Source organism: Ambystoma mexicanum, chromosome 13, assembly GCF_040938575.1.
Source record: "Ambystoma mexicanum isolate Mex_15411 chromosome 13, UKY_AmexF1_1, whole genome shotgun sequence".
Lineage (NCBI taxonomy): Eukaryota > Metazoa > Chordata > Amphibia > Caudata > Ambystomatidae > Ambystoma > Ambystoma mexicanum.
This window is the reverse complement of record NC_090938.1, coordinates 281,615,546-281,628,695: the sequence shown is the minus strand read 5'-3', so window position 1 is coordinate 281,628,695 and position 13,150 is coordinate 281,615,546.

Below are 13,150 nucleotides of genomic sequence, written 5' to 3'. Positions count from 1 at the left end.
GACTGAACTGCTAGTAATAATGGACATTCAATATTTATATACTAGCATTCTGCAGGATGAGGTTGTTGAATGTATCTGTCAGACACTAGCAAAAAGTGATGTAGAACATCGAGCCCCAACTGAATACATTATTGACATCATGAGAATCGCTCTTGAAAATAACTACTTTCAATTTGACAGTATGTTCTACATTGAAAGATGTGGCACAGCAATGGGAGTGGTGTTTCCACCTTCTCTGGCCATTTTATACAATCCACATTTGAGGACAATATCATTTTCACATACAAAAATCCATACCTAGTCCAGATAAAAATATGGAAATGATATATCAATGATATCCTCTTAATTTGGAAAGGGGGCACTACCAGCCTAGAACTGTTTTCAAATTGTATGAACACTCTTAACCAAAACATACAATTCACTAAAGATTTCAATAACTACCAGATCAACTTTCTAAATGTAACTATCACAAATATGAATGGAACATTAATGAGTACCCTATATAGGAAACCCACTAACAGAAATACCTGGCTCCATTGCAAATGTTTCCACCTCCGCAACCGAAGAGATAATCTCCTTTTGGGTCAATTCTTAAGGATGATTTGAAAACTGCAATTCTCCGATGGATTACTAGACTCATGCCCACATTTTGGACAAACGACTTAAACAGAGAGGATATCCTAAAAACGTAGTAGCCCCATCAGAAAAAGGGCTATGTACACTCCCAGAGTTGTATTGCCTACCCTGACCTAAATAAATAAAAAACAAAGACAGGTTAACATGTGTCACCACCTATTGTCCATATAGAGTCAATATAAAAAATATATATAAATAAAAATAAAAACAAGATTTGCTGCTAATCAGACTAAGCCTCCAAAATGAGTATCTCCCATGCTTTGCTCTAAATAGATTTCAAAATCCTCGGGATGTAATGGTTCATTCTGGCTGTTCAAAAATCTATCCCCACAAGACTATTTGGAATCTCATTCCACTGGTGGGTCACTATACATGTGGATAATGACAACATGCAAATTCACCAAAAAGATCCAACATTTCCAGATACGCAACAAACAATGGCACTTTATGAAAATGACGAATTGCAACAGCAACAAAGTTTTCTTCTGCTTTGAATGTCCCTGCCCCAAAATATACGTTGGACAAACATTTAAAATGAGACCAGTTCTGTAGATGAGGAGCCAAATGGCTCTATCAGAAATCCTGCCCCTGTTTTGCCTATATGTTGGAAGCTGGAAATTGCGACATGCACAACACCAGTACTGGTACCTATCCCACGAAGAATCCCCAAAACCAGGTATCCATTGAGAAGGTCCTACATGATGTACCCACGGTGAGATGACAGTCTCTTAAGGGCGGTCCGAGAAGAAGTTTAACGTGATGGTGACGTGACATGAAGCAGAAATGATGCACCAAAAAGAGATGCCAAGGGAGAAAGTATATAGACATTATAGAATCTGATGACGAAGTGAAGAGTCGAGTAACATTTTGTGTGCGGGAATGAAGATTGTACGTGCGAAGAGCACTAAAGAAAATGCAAATCACTTTACAACTGTACAGATGCTGCAATGCACGTAGACTAAGTAGTCATGAAGGCTGGCTATACGTAGTGAACGCGGCCGTGCAGTTATGGTTAAGTTGATAATCCCATAGGAAGAGCACTTTTTGGGCGGCTTATAACTTTGCTTCCCCTGGACGATTCCTCACCAAACTTTGCAAAAAAAGTATATGGCCCATTCTGAATGGTAATTGGTGAGGTTTGGTCCAGGGGGGGCAAAGTTATAGGGGGGGTCCCAGCATTTTTTTTTCCCCATAGACTGGACGGAGGAAAAACTTTGCACACGGCTACAGATCAAACCGCTGGATGGATTTTCACCAAATTTGCAGCAGGAGCAGTGGTTTGGTCCCGAAAGCATACTTTTGTAAATTTGGTGAAAATCCTTCCAGTAGTTTTTTGTTTTAAACAATCAAAAAGTAGGTCTAAAAAAATTAGTGATATCTATGTCCGCTCCGTGGACACACTTCCCTGTTCGCTCCGCGGACAAGATAACGATTGGCTAATTGTTCACGTCATGTCTGCGGACATGTGACTCATTCGCTCTATGGATGGTGAAGAGTGTGAAGTGCGTCAGATTGTTCCGATGCGCCTGCCATCTTTGATCCGTGTTTTGGTGTCCGCGGACATCGCTGCAAAAACATATAAAAAACACAACATTGCACTTGTTAAACTTATCAAATACTGTCTCGGAAGGTGAGGGTTGATGAGGATGGGATGGGATGTGGCAGCAAGAAGTAAAAAAGTGGTGTTTTTTTGTCACGAAAGTCATACGGTACATTTGGAGGTGTTCCTCAATTTAATGTGGGTAAAGTACAGGCGAAGGACTAATGTGTCTGTGTTACAATGTATTTAAAATAATATTGGAGTCAGTCTGGTGCTCCCTAGAGTTTGGCATCTTAGGCAGCCACCTGCAGTGTTTGATGGAAACAGCAGCACTGCACGTGTATGCGAGTACAAGTTCTCATGAATGCGTTGAGCCATGTTGTTGCAAAGTGAAAATGTATTTAGATTCGGAGTGAAGGTCACCAGCTTTGATTTTTTGGTTGTGAGCTAAGGAAGCCCATGCATGGGACAGAAACTATAAGGGTCAATTGTTTTTTGACCTTGAGAGAAGGGGAATATTCTGTGAGGAATGCAGTGAGAGGAGGTTTGTAATAATGAACATTTGATAAGGTTATGCATTCCAAAAGTGTGTAAGGAACATGTAAAATCAGTTCATGAAGATTCTTTGGTGCGAGCGCATTGAGCATTACGGTATGAGTTACACGAAGAGAATGGATACGGAGAATATCATGTAAGTTTGCTTTTGACGACTGTACACCGTGTAGGGGAGGAGTGGTCCAAAAGCCCCCCCCTTGCCTACATCTCCACCCCGGGCGAGGGCCATGGCTCATCGGGCGTTCCCTCCTACCACCAGGGCCCAGGTGGTGGATGGCTCACCTGCTGAAGACATTGCCCGCACGTATTAAATTTAGCTAGGCCTCAGAAACCATTTTCTGTCTGATAAAGATGGTGTGAGCTCAGTGCGCTGCAGCGCGGCCCCCACCTTCAGATAGTTCCAGTCCTCCCTGTCTCCGCAGCACCATGGTAGATCCGCTGCAAGCACGTTCCCACGAACAAGACGGGCATGATCTAGCGTAATACATTAACATTGTAACAGTTCACCTTCCGCAGTGTATCACTGCTTCCACAATGACCCAGTCAGCAAGGCCTGGGCGATGGGAAAATCTGTAGAATGGTCATCTGCTGAAAGCAGACAGGTACCCAAACATGAATGTAAGAAACCACTTTTAACACATGTATCCTCTCCATACAACCACTCTTACTAAAGAAATCTGTGAAATTGTGTAATTATCGTACATGACACCAGCCGTGAAGGACCCACACCCCTGCAGGGGTGTACAAATGTTAAACGCATTTCCGGGGGATTATTCTTCATAAGTACCACTGAAAGCCCCACGCCCCGCGGTCCCGCACCACAACTGAACTGATGCTGCTAGAGTACACAAGAAAACGAATGTAACCATACCCATGACACATGTGAAGAGTATGTGAGAATGCACTCGTCACACGTGTATGTCTAGGCCCCTCATGTGCCATCTCCGCCACGTACAGTGGCGGGTTACTTTCTATGTACTCCACCAACCCTAAAACTACCTCACTCACTGCAAATGTATATGCATATAACTAAATACTGTAAATTGTTAAGACATAGTGTATGAATAAGGTGCTCAGACTGGGTATAATCGAAACACATCCAGCAAAGTTTAAATGCATGTTTCAAAATGATTTGAATAAGGATTATAGAGTGTTCAAATGTTTGTGATGTTTTTACCTAAAATCGGCAACACACAAGGGAGATACCTTTGTGAAATGCATGCAAGGCCGTTCCCCCTCCCACCCTGAGAAGGCTGCCAAGACATGAGAGCAGAGGCCCGCGCTGCGCTACTCCGCCTCCCCCAACCAGACTGGAGCCGCTTCAAAGATTTGTAGCCCCCTCTGCAGCACCCAAGGCCACGGCCTGCCACCTGCACTATTTACAGCACAGCAGTAAACCTCTGCCTGAACACACACGTCTAACGGCGCCCCCTCGTAAACCCCACAGCCAACCGGATCATCTTAGACTTATGGCCCTGTGCAATCAGGACACCCAACACTTTGACAACACACAGCGGAACATCCATAACAACTTCTAACAAGGCAGAAAGACCTGCACCGCCCGTCCCAGGCCCTGAAGCTTAGCCCCTCGACCTATAGCCCCGGTCAACAGAACACTGGTAACCATGTCCTGACGTATTACCTCCAGACCCCTCACAAGGTACATTCCTCCTGTGTTGCATTAACCTGTAGAATAACCTATTGGAAGATTTACTAAAGAAGATAATATTGCAATGACTGAATGACTGCGGTGTGCATGGCCCAGGGCAAATAAGTCAGGAAAGGACATTCATCTCTGACACTGGCCACGATTGCACAACAACACCGCCCGGATGAACCCAGCCAACCTGCCAGGCCCAGCCCAACCCGCGAGGCTGACCAGTGACGTCTTCCAGCCAAAGCCAACCACATCGCAGCAGCACCTATAGTTAGTCGTCGCCACCCAATCCCATTGAACTTGTGCCCCCTATAGTGTGTAGGTTCTTATGATGTTTTTTGTAAATATATACGCCTGTCTTTGCTATTGTCAGACAGAGCGCTCTCAGAGTTTTGCAGAGTTCTTTGCATGCCCTATTCTAATCGATAAACTCCCATTTAAGCTCACCCGCACTCTGTCCTGGCTTTATTCCCAATTTGGGAGAGTCCTTTATTGTCTCTCATTGCGGGGAGGATCGTGCTGGTTGGGGACGCTTGCCTTCAGTGGTGACCCCGAAAGCGTGATCATTATTATTATCATTTTCCTAACATTACCGTCCCCTTTTGGCACGAGAATCTCCGGTCGAAAAGGGATACGCACGGTGAGCCGGCTCCGGGAGGCTGCCCGCCAACGGCGACCGGTACACTAAGAAGTGCGCACTCAATAGGGAAGGGGTACGGGATCCCGGTTGAAAAATCCCCTTTGAGTACCGCTCGCCGGAGCCGGGGCTGACTGTTGAGCTGACGGCGACACTGCCTGGACGGACCAAGTTTCGGAGACTATCGGTTCAAGACGGGCACGTGAGTATTGAGTGCGAACGATTGTAAAGGGAGCGGGAAAAGAAGTGTAGGACAGGTAACGAAGAGGGGGCACGTAGATCTACTAAGGATCATCTTAAAATGTCCTTACTTTTTCTGTGCATATGGCCATTAGGATTACGAGGTGATTAAGAGATAAAAGTGACGGGAACCTAGCTCCGAAAGGGGGTGGAAGGCGGCGCCTCATAGTGCTATATTGACTAGTACTGGGAATATATGAGGAAGTGGAATATAAGATAAAAGTGTTCAACAAAAGGGGGCACTGAGAATATATTAGTGACCGCTATTACTTCTTTCTTTTCTTTTCTTTAGGGGTAGGGGGAGAATAAAAAGTGAGATTAGCACAAACTTAGGGGGAAAGTAAGAGAAAAAGAGTCCTACTAGAAGGGGGGGAGAGCAGGCTAATATATATATATATATATGCGCATCCATATATCCAAATAAGACGAACAGGGACAGCCGGCTAGGGAGGAAAGGGAGGGCAGCTTGAATGGTGAATTGAGTGGTACCAAGAGGTGTGTGCACCTCGTATGTGTCAGGAGACAATTTGATGTTGTGAACGTGTAAAACGGTTATACATGTATAGTAGTTAAATGGTCATGGTAAGTGTGACCGGATAAAACTTTTTGAAGACAACGTTGATACAGTGAAGTGAGTGGGTACCTTTTTGATTCCCGGGTTGATATTGTCAAAATAAATGATGGGTTGCTCTTGTATGTGCCCACCAAAGAGAATAGAGTAGAAACTGTGTACAGCCAGTTTTGTATTGTGCAGGCAGGGGGGGAGAGCCCAAAGGAGCCCAATATTGAATGTGAAGTAGAAAACGAAAAATAATATTGATAATAAATTTACATTGTAGTTGAAGACACACAGAGACACAGAAGCACTAGGGCGGCGCAGAGATGGGGGCTGAAACACCCCTATCACATATTTGTAAGAATCTCCCAGGGTACGCGGAGCAGATTAAGAAATATCACGACCAATGGATAACCGAGTTGAAGGGAGAGGGGTTACCCCAGATATGGCCCGAGGGAGGGTCATTTGATAAAAGTGTTCTGGATATGGTGGCCACATGCATTTGTTTGAAGTACAAGGGGAAGCAGTTACAAAATAGCAGGGAAGTATTAGATCTTTGGAGGTTATTTGAAGAAATACCACGGCCTAAAACACCAGCATTAAATCCTGATCTCCCGTCCACCACAGATAATCCACTAATGATACAGAAAGATGTCAAAGAATTGTCAAGTGTAGCGCCACCAGTAGAGGTAATAAGTTTGTACCCGATATTAAACAAGCCTGTGCCCGCAGAAGGATACAGTGACCCCACATATGTGCCTCCCCCGACAGCTACTACACCCCACCGGCCCACGGCACCCCCACCATATGAAAGTACGAGAGAGCGAGGCCAGACGAGTACACAAAGGGACATAGAGAAACTCACAGATGATTTACAGTCAAGACTCTCAATAGCAAAAGATGAGCTCTCGAGGATAAAAGACATGTGTGGACAAACAGCACTTAATACGGCTAGATTAGGGCGCACGTCTAGAGCGCTAGGTGAGAATAGAAAGCCTGAAGAGGGGTGGAAAAAAGGCGAGATACTGTTCAGAATTGAAGAAGAACCGACACGAATAATTGAAATAGGGACACAAGAGGGAGATACTGACAATGAAGAAAGGCCTATGGGGGACAGAGAGGAGTTGCTGTGTGACATAAGGGACGAGTTAGAAGAGAGCGACAGGCTGAGCATGGCAATGGGAGGGGGAAGCGAAGGGGGGGATGGTACGTGTTCAATGAGAACACTGGATGATGAGTGGACGGGGCGATTAAGGAACAGAGTGGGGAAAATGGCATCACTGGGAACCTCAGCAGCAAGAACGGGTGTAGAGGCAACGACAAAAGGAAGGCTACAGCTCCCATTGATACATAGGGGAGGAGGGAGGCCTAACTACATCCCATGGGCTCAGATGGATAAAGCCAATTTATTAAAGCTATTGCCCCCGTTATCAGGAGGGGCAAGTAAGTGGATATACGCCTTTGAGAAAAACACTGCCGGGGTACCCCTAGCTATAGGAGATGTGAAGAGTTTGCTCGTATCAGCAGTGGGCGATCAGGCTGAAAGAGTATGGGTTAAAGCCGGTTTCCCGGGAGTAACATTAGACTGTGACCGCCATGATGGGGCCTCCTTTAACACAGTGCGTGCCAGGGTGTGGGATGCCTTACACGAAACATTCCCAGATACACCGGACTTACAGTCCGTGATGCAGTGTACAATGAATGACGGGGAGGAGGCTATGGATTACATTTTTCGGGTCCAAGAGATGTGGAGAGCTGAAACGGGCACGCCCTGGTATCAATCGACATCTTTATTTTACTTCATTATAAAAAGAGGGCTCCCAAAGGAAGTGCAGAAGGTGCTCGACAAGATAGCAGGTATTGAAGCAAAGGGATGGCCTGAGATTCAGAGCATAATAGTACACCATTGTAAAAGAATCAAGGAGAGGGAGAAGGAGGTGGCGCAGAAAAGATTGGCAGACGAGGCGAAGTTAGTACAGACAAAGTTGGTGAAGGTTGCAGCGGCAGTAGCCGCGCTCCCACACAGCAGGGAGGGAGACGATGAGGAGGAGGGGCTGATAGCACTACAAGGAAGGGTGGCAACTAATTGGGCGGGAATGGGACAGTGGCAGTGGAATGAGCAGGAGCAAGGCGGAGGTCCGCAGTGGCAAGAGTGGACCCCTCGAGGGGGACGAGGTGGGTACAGGGGCCGAAGAGGAGGTGGATCAGGGTACGGGGGAATGGGAGGAAATGGATGGCAAGGCCCTAGAGGAGCGCAAGGAAGTTGCTGAAACTGCGGGAGATGGGGGCATTACTCTAGAGAGTGCAGAAGCAGACCCAACAACGGGTTCCAGGAGGTAGAACAATATGGCCATCCCCATCCGGGAAGCCCATATGGTCTCCCAATGGGACAACAGCAACTAAGAAACCCAGGCCAAGGTAATGCTGGCCAGCAACAGGGACCCCAGTATAGAACACAGAACCACCCACAAAACAATGACAGTATGCAATACATGCCAGGTAACCCTTTCGCGACAACAGCAAACGGGGCCCCCGCACCAGCACCTTACAACGGCATGTCAGTGGTTTCAGGAAGTGTCTTTAATGAGGGGGGGGCGATGAGACACCCCGCATAGGACAGCCCACAGAGAACACTTGCGTGTCCAGTTCTATCTACCACCTACAATGCAGCAGAGGAACCATTGGTAGGGGCGCAGATAGGAGACAAGCAGTTCATATTCATGGTTGATTCGGGAGCGGAGAAATCATGTATCAGAGAGGGCCGGTTCCCGTTATCTAATCGGAAGTTAGAGACGCAGGGGTTCTCTGGGGCTGTAATTGAAGTTCCTTACACCGAAGCGTTGGATGTAACAGTGGGGGGTAAAACGGTGAAGGCACCCTTACTGTATTACGAACATTCCCCAATAAACTTGTTAGGGAGGGATCTCCTGAGTAAACTTAACATGACTATATCATTTACTGAGAGGGGAATAGTGTGTTCTACTCCCGGGATATGCCCCTTGCGTGCGATGTTGGTAGTGCAAGCCTACACAACCACACAGGAAATACGAGGGCTGCCACAAAATGAGGAAATGTTTATTGAAGGGCTAAAGACTTTGGCCCTCATAATCCCAGAGCTAAGAAGAATGGACTGGAGGATTCCAGCGGAGTTCCTCTTCCGCCCCATAGTGTGTCCCAACGCAGCACCAGGATCAGTGGTATCATTGGACTTGCACGCTGTACAGGTATCAGCGAAAAGGATCGCTGTGATTGGAGTAGACAGGGAAGGATGTGAGTGGCGCACAGTGCTGTGTACAGACGCCAACATCGCCCTACGAGAGTTAACAGATGAGGATCTCTTTTCAGACACAGAAGGGGATGGTGAGATAGTAATGGAAATAGCGATGCCCTGTGACATTTTGATTCAAGCCAGGGAATCCCCTGTCCAATTGATGGCAGTGGTAGGAGCACCGCCGTCATTTTTTGATGACGACATGAGGCTCGTACCAAACAATTTATGGACAACAGGCCCCCATGATGTAGGGCTGTTGCACGGAGTACAACCTGTGGTAATAAAACTAAAGCAAGGAGCAATCTTACCCCGAGTTAAACAGTATCCATTGTCCCGTGAAGCTGAAGAAGGGATAAAAGAAACAATAAATGCACTACTAGCACAAGGGATAATAGTGCCTTCAAACTCCACATGTAACACATGTATTTATCCAATCAAAAAAGCAAAAGGAGGGTCTTGGAGGATGATACAGGACTTACGCCCCCTCAATGATGTAATTCAGAAGGAGTTCCCTCTAGTCCCGAACCCTGCATCAATACTATGCAGCATCCCGAAAGTGGCATCACATTTCACAGTCGTAGACTTGAAAAACGCATTTTTCTCAATACCCCTGGCTGAAGAGAGTAGATACCTCACAGCATTTACACTGGGGGGTAAGAGATATGAACACTGCAGACTACCACAAGGATATTGTGAGAGCCCGAGTATATTCAACCGCATATTGCATGAAGACTTGGGAAACCTATCAGTTGAGAGTACGATTATTCAGTACGTAGACGATTTATTAGTGTGTGCACATGACGAGGTAACATGCAGAAAGGATTCGACAACGCTCCTGACCCTACTGGCAAACAAGGGGTACAAGGTAGACAAGGAAAAGTTACAGTACTGCCTGACAGAGGTCTTACACCTGGGACAGCTCATATCAAAAGATGGAAAAAGAATAATTCCCGACAGGGTAGAAGCAATAAGATCAGTAGGAGAACCCACAACAGTGAAAGACATGCAGAAATTCTTGGGGATGTGCAACTATTGCCGAGCATGGATATTAGATTATGCAGCATACACGAGGCTCCTCCTACAAGCACTCAAGGAAGCTCAACAGGAGAATAAAAAAATAGAATGGTCAGAAGAAATGAGCACATCATTCCAATCATTAAAAGAGCTAATTTCAAGCGCTCCAGTGCTAGCAAACCCTGATTATGGACGCAAATTTTACCTATTCTCACACTGCAAGGGAACACTTATGACAGCTGTACTGACACAAAAGACGTCCTTAGGACACAAGCCATTGGCTTACTATAGTGGTACTTTGGATGCCGTGATGCAAGGCCATTTCGCGTGCGAGCAATCACTCGCTGCAGCCGCGTTCGCGATTGAGAAGAGTGCCACAATAGTAATGGGTTGCCCTATGACGTTGTTTGTAGAACATTCATTATTCGCAATACTTGAAATGTCAAAGAGCACACTGACAACACAGCGGGCGACAGCCTACGAGATTATATTGTCTAGCGCAAATATCCATGTAGTGAGATGCAAGACAGTGAACCCCGCCACATTCATTACAGAAGCGTGCACACTAGAGGACATGCAGGACCACGATTGCGCAACCTACACAGGAGAAAGAGGGGAGGACACAGTGGTGTGTGAGAACGCACTGAGCGAGGGGGAAGTGTACTTCGTGGACGGGTCTGCATCAATTGACGTGGACACAGGAGAAAAACACGTTGGCATGGCAGTAGTGAGGTTAGAAGACGGTGAGTATGAAACACTAGTACAATACCGCCTCCCATCACATTACTCCGCACAAGCAGCAGAACTGATTGCGCTCATAGAAGCACTACATGCAGCAAAGGGTTGTGCAGTGACAATATACACAGACTCAGCTTACATGACGACAACAGTACATGGAGGTCTAGCAAGATGGGGGCGGAGGGGATTTCGACGGGCAGACGGAACACCAGTACAGCATGCAGAGTTGTTGAAAGAGCTAATTGAGGCCCTACAAAACCCTACTGCAGTAGCAATAGTAAAATGCCAAGCACATACATCCAACACAGACGTTGTGTCTTTGGGGAACGCGGCAGCGGACGCTGCCGCCAAGGAGGCTTCCTATTTTCAGAAATCTGACGCAGGTGAGTACATGCTACAGCATAAAAGAAACGAAGAGCCCCCAGAAGGGTACAACATGATGCCCATATCACAAATACTAGAATTACAGGAAGGCGCTAGCGCAGATGAAAAATTGATGTGGACTAAACGAGGGTGCAGCAGGTCGGGAACAGACTTGCTATGGCGGCAAAATAACTCAGGGAAAGTGGTGATGCCCATCCAGTTACTAGAAATTGCGTTTCAACAACTACACTTCCCCGCACATAATACCAAACAGCACATTGCAGCAGAAATACAGGAAGAATGGTTCGTGCCCTGTCTCCAGGAGCACGTATCTCGATTAGCAATGGAATGTACAACATGTCAGATCTACAATTCAGGAATGACACTACGCACACTCCGGGGAACAATTCCTAAACCCACTGGCCCATTCAGAGAACTGCATATAGATTACGCAGACATGGGGGAAAGATGTAATGGCGCACGGTACATGATCGTGGTTGTGTGCCCATTCTCAAGGTGGGTGGAAGCTGGACCATGTGCACGGCCTGATGCCAAAAGCGCCGCCAAGTTCCTAGTGAGGGAAATATTCCCGCGCTGGGGAATTTGTGACGTGATTCGCTCAGACAATGGCACTCATTTTGTAAATGAACTTTTCAAGGAAGTAACTGCATTATTGGGAATAAAACACAAATTGTGTTCGATTTATCATCCTCAAAGTAATGGCGTAGTGGAAAAGATGAACGGACTGCTAAAAGGCAGGCTATCAAAACTCTGCTTTTCATTGAAAAAGAACTGGATCTACTGTCTGCCCCTTGCGCTATTTGAATTGAGAAATCAGCCAAGTAAAGATCACCATTTGTCCCCGCACGAAATCGTGACTGGGAGACGAATGCACACAGCACACTCCCCGCTGCGCGAACACTCAGATGCACATAGAAGCGCCGCGATATTAGGAGAAGAATTCACCGACTATTTGAAAAAACTAACAAGGGCAGCGCGCGTAATATCAAGGCAGCTCTCCCCACCCTTCACTAGAGAGGAGGGAAACATAACAGAGTCTGTCACAGAACCTGAGTAGCAGCTACAGCTAATGCCAGGCGAACTAATCTATGTCAGGGGTTTTGTGCATCGATGGAATGCACCACGGTTCCACGGCCCATACGAGGTAGTGTTCTGCACGCCCACAGCTGTAAAAGTGAAGGGCTTGCGGTACTGGATACACTTGACAGATGTGCGAAGAGCTTACAATAATGTGCAAGAGGAGGCAGATGAGGAGGCACAGACAACAGCAACCAATTTAACTGAACAAAATGTCTGAACATTGACTTGTGTGTGTGTGCGTCAGCAATGAACACGAATGGGAAAGTGACTGATGAAGTATTGTTGCATTCTCTTGTTTATTTGTTTTTTTTGTGTTTTATCCTATCATGTGACTGATGAAATGATCAATTTATAACTTGTTAACACCCTTGTCTGTGAATTCCCCTCCCTACAACCCTACCCGCTCCCATTACCCGTCAACATATAACGGCCCTAATGGTGCCAACAAAATGTTTACATGCATGCACTTAATGCACTTTTATATCTCAAACAGGAACTACCATGGCATCTAACAGGCAGCCTGCAACGGATAGAATTAGCAGAATGAGAGAATTATTAAATGAGAGATGTAGATATTCGTATGAGTGTGGATTATCTGTGTGCATTACGACGTTTTTTATGCTAATATTTGGCCTGGTCACATATTGGTTTGTCGCGTTCATCTCTATCGAGATGAACGAGGGGGGAGGGATTAACAGCACTGGGATCAACAGCACCACTGGGACCAATGTAACTACAAGTGTCAATACGAGAGAAGGTGATTTTCTGGTATGGGATGGAACTAAACTTGTATGGGGTTATCACACCACACCATCCAATGCTGTCGTATCAGAAAAGAAAGA